Genomic DNA, 4,300 nt, shown 5'->3' on the forward strand with positions numbered 1-4,300 from the left:
AAACAGTAAAACAAAAAACATTAGGGAGGTTTACCTAAACATAAATGGGTATAGGAAGGGCTTCAAGGCTAGGACAAATGCACTTCGAGGGGATGCTGCGGGAATACTGACAGACCCCAGTGCTATATTAAGTAAATGGAGGGCGTATTTTGAGCATCTATTAAATGTACACCAGGAAGCAGGAAATGAGCAGGCGTACGAAATACATACAGCAGAACCCCAGATACCTGAGCCAACGTTAAAGGAAGTAAGAGATGCAATCAATAAATTGAAAAGCCATAAAGCACCAGGATCAGATTGCATAACTGCAGAATTAGTTAAAAATGGTGGACAGAAATTGGTGGAAGTAGTTCGCAAAGTGATAACTGAAGTATGGAACTCAGAAATGATACCTGAAGAGTGGCAGGAGTCGATTCTGATCCCAATTTTTAAGAAGGTCGACAAAATGGATTGTAGTAATTATAGAGGGATATCACTATTACCAGTATGTTCCAAAATGTTCTCGAATATTCTGCTAAGCAGGCTTACACCATATGCAGATGAAATGTGGGGGATTACCAAGCCGGCTTTCGGAGGAACAGATCAACTATAGACCAAATATTCACCCTGCGTCAAATTTTGGAAAAGAAATGGGAATACAATAAACCAGTTCATAATCTTTTCATAGATTTTCCAAAAGCATATGATTCAGTATTGCAGTCAAAATTGTACAGAATTCTTTTGGAACTTGGAATATCAAAGAAGTATGTTAGACTTATAGAAGCGAGTTTGAAAAACACAAAAGGTATAGTACGCGTGGAAAAATTGGAGTCAGAAGAATTTGTAATAAAGAACGGACTTAATCAGGAGATGCCCTGTCTCCGCTACTTTTTAGTTTAGTCCTAGAATATATTTACGAATGGCAGCAGATAATTCAGAGGGTGTGGAGTTAAATGGAAATATTAAGATATTAGGGTATGCAGATGATCTAAACATCATTAGCGATAGGAAAGAATCTGTAACAGCAAATGCGAATGCGTTAATCAAGGCTAGTGAAGACGTAGGTCTAAGGATAAGTGAAGACAGATCTAAATACCAGGTTACTACTAGAATGCCAACAGCAGTAGATCAGGAAATGTTAAGAGTTGGAGACACGCAGTTTGAAAAAGTGAACACATTTAAGTATCTAGGCGTGGACATCACTTCGAGAAATGAGATTGGATACGAACTGAAGAAGAGATTACGGACGGGAAATGCGTGCTACTTCTCATTGAATAGATTACTTTCATCACGGATATTGTCTAGGAATTTAAAGATTAGAATATACAAAACTATTATTCTACCAGTTATGCTGTATGGGTGTGAGACTTGGTCTGTCACTGTGCAAAATGAAAAGCCGTTTCGAGTATTTGAAAACAAAATTTTGAGGAAAATGTTTGGAACAAAAAGGGATGACATTAGCGGAGAGTGGCGAAAACTGCATAACGAAGAGGTTCGCCAACTCAATTCAAGCCCTGACATAATCGGTATTATTAAATCACGTCGGCTGCGATGGGCGGGTCACGTAGCTCGAATGGATGAGGGCAGGGCAGCGCGCAGAGTACTGATAGGGCACCTAGAGGGAAAACGTCCTGTGGGGAGACCGAGGCGTAGATGGGAGGACGATGTGAAGGCTGATTTGAGGAGCCTAGGTATTGAAGGTGGATGGAAGGAAATAGCCAAAGATAGGGACAGGTGGCGAAAATATGTTGCTGCGGTAATGGACTCTCGAGTCCGGTATGACCAGTGAGTAAGTAAGTAAGTTTTCATTTCTTTGTTTTTTGGGTTCTAGAGGAACCATTTTATACTGTGCCGGTTGCCCAGTATGGTTACTTCCCTGCTGCACGAGCAGTGTCGAGACATATAAAGGCAGACGTGTGTTGGTGGCTATTAGGAAGCTCTAGCAGTCTCAAACAGATCTCGCTCGGTAGGCCGTCCCCAGCGCCGTATGCAAAGTGACGCGACGCCAGAGGGAAGCACGCAGTCCGGTGGAGTAGTGAGGCGCTCTGGGCCGACAACTCATCCCTGCGGCCTCTCCGGGCCTACCTGCCTGTCACGTCCGCCGGTCGTAAAGGCGGCACCCAATTTGCGAGTCGAGGCGTCCGGCGGCCGTTAAAGCGCTGGCTGGCCGGGATGCCTCACGTGGTTACCACATGGGCAGGCCGGCCATGCGGACATCTAAAGGGGTACGGAATCGCCTATCCCCGCAACGTTAAAATATGCCGACTATAGCGGAACATTTTCTCAGAAACTGCAGGAGACAGAGAGATAAAATTTTTACTGTATGTGCATTCATATTTTATAACAATTCTGAAACAACAGTTTAGGCGTCAAAGTATTTTCTTACAGAGATATTTCACATTTAATTTTAAGTGAATTTTTTCCATAGCTTTTTACTAGATTATCACCCCTAAGTCTTTTGTAAATAAAGTAATTAAAAAGTCCAGAATGACATTTTCACTCTGCAGCGGAGAGTTCGCTGATATGAAACTTCCTGGCAGATTAAAACTGTGTGCCGGACCGAGACTCGAACTCGGGACCTTTGCCTTCCGCGGGCAAGTGCTCAAAGATCTCATTTTGTTGGGTAGGTAACCCGCTGACCGAACACGCAGAGCTACCGTGCCAGCTGCCTTTTGCGGGCAAGTGCTCTACCAACTGAGCTACCCAAGCACGACTCACGCCCCGTCCTCACAGCTTTACTTCTGCCAGTACCTCGCCTCCTACCTTACAAAGCAGGAGAGCTTCTGTAAAGTTTGGAAGGTAGGAGACGAGGTACTGGCAGAAGTAAAGCTGTGAGGACGGGGCGTGAGTCGTGCTTGGGTAGCTCAGTTGGTAGAGCACTTGCCCGCAAAAGGCAAAGGTCCCGAGTTCGAGTCTCGGTCCGGCACACAGTTTTAATCTGCCAGGAAGTTTCAATTAAAAAATCATTGTTTCAGTGTGTAAAAGAAACCCATGTGACTAAGTCATAAAAATTTCAGATTTCTAGGTTCACCAGTACCTGAGATAATGTTCCTAGAAGAACTAAAAAGCAATCTTACGGGAAACGCAGAAAGAAGATTAAAACATTCCTGATCCGTAGTTAATACCCCCTTCACAGTCTTCACAACCATCTACAAGTCTTCTTTTGGCACCCCTCTGCACCTGTCTTGCTATTTTCACTAATGGCTTGATTATATTGTCAGTATGCCTTAGTCTGTGCTGATCTGAAGCCAACATAGCACGTACTGTGCGGGAACCAACAGGCAAACCCAACTTTTGAATGACCTGGCATTTAGTTATACTCCCAAGATTGAAGGTTGCGCCGGCCGAAGTGGCCGCGCGGTTCTGGCGCTGCAGTCTGGAACCGCGAGACCGCTACGGTCGCAGGTTCGAATCCTGCTTCGGGCATGGATGTGAGTGATGTCCTTAGGTTAGTTAGGTTTAACTAGTTCCAAGTTCTAGGGGACTAATGACCTCAGCAGTTGAGTCCCATAGTGCTCAGAGCCATTTTTGAAGGTTGCCACAGAATCATACACACCAAAATTTAGAGTATTAATTCTGACAAACACTGTTTTTGGGAGACGATGCCGTATTCAATCACTCGTTGGGGTTCTGCGTTTTTTCCATGAAGTCATTTCATCAGAAGTCTTCTGTCAGACAGACCTCTAAAAATGGGCTTCATTTCTTCCATGATGGCTAATGGTACACTATGGTGGTGAATGTATTTCTCTCCAGTTGTTAGTCCCCTATTGTATTTACACCAGCTGTTTTCACCTTTTGTGCACAAACCATGTTCTGGATGCTCATCTGTGGATGTGGTGTGGATTTACAAAGCCCATATAGCTTTCCTCATTTCTTCAAGATTGCCTGTATTTTGCCTGATTGCAAGGTTACAACAACTCTGAATGCGCTCTATTATGGAATCAGTCAATCTTCCTTTGCCATGCAAGGTTTTCGCATCATCTATTTTTTTTCTCTTTCATAACTGATTTTAACCTTCTCAGTCTGGCACCCATTCTCTTCTGCACATGTCCTATACATTCAAGTTTGCATATATTTACTCTCTGCCCATATGATTTGCTTTCCAACACTTCTTTGAATCCTTTAGAGTAGTGTGACCAAATAATTTTCGGTGAAAACCGGGACACATTCACCCGGGTGCCAATGGACACCTCATTCCACATTTACCCAGGTTTCTTAATTTCAAATATTAATGTTTTTTTGATATTTTGCTAACCCGATTATTATAACTAATAAGAGGATACAAAAAATTCATATAATCTAGATTATCTGTATAATTAAT

The 4,300-nt window shown here is 43.1% G+C and overlaps 1 non-coding gene across 1 annotated transcript; it reads left to right on the top strand.

The window, feature by feature from the left end:
* The first annotated feature begins 2,831 nt into the window (after nucleotides 1-2,831).
* Nucleotides 2,832-2,906, top strand: Trnal-caa (transfer RNA leucine (anticodon CAA)). The gene has a single exon. It is a non-coding gene; the product is annotated as a tRNA-Leu (tRNA).
* Nucleotides 2,907-4,300: the final 1,394 nt, after the last annotated feature.

Source organism: Schistocerca nitens, chromosome 6 (assembly GCF_023898315.1).
Source record: "Schistocerca nitens isolate TAMUIC-IGC-003100 chromosome 6, iqSchNite1.1, whole genome shotgun sequence".
Taxonomy (NCBI): domain Eukaryota; kingdom Metazoa; phylum Arthropoda; class Insecta; order Orthoptera; family Acrididae; genus Schistocerca; species Schistocerca nitens.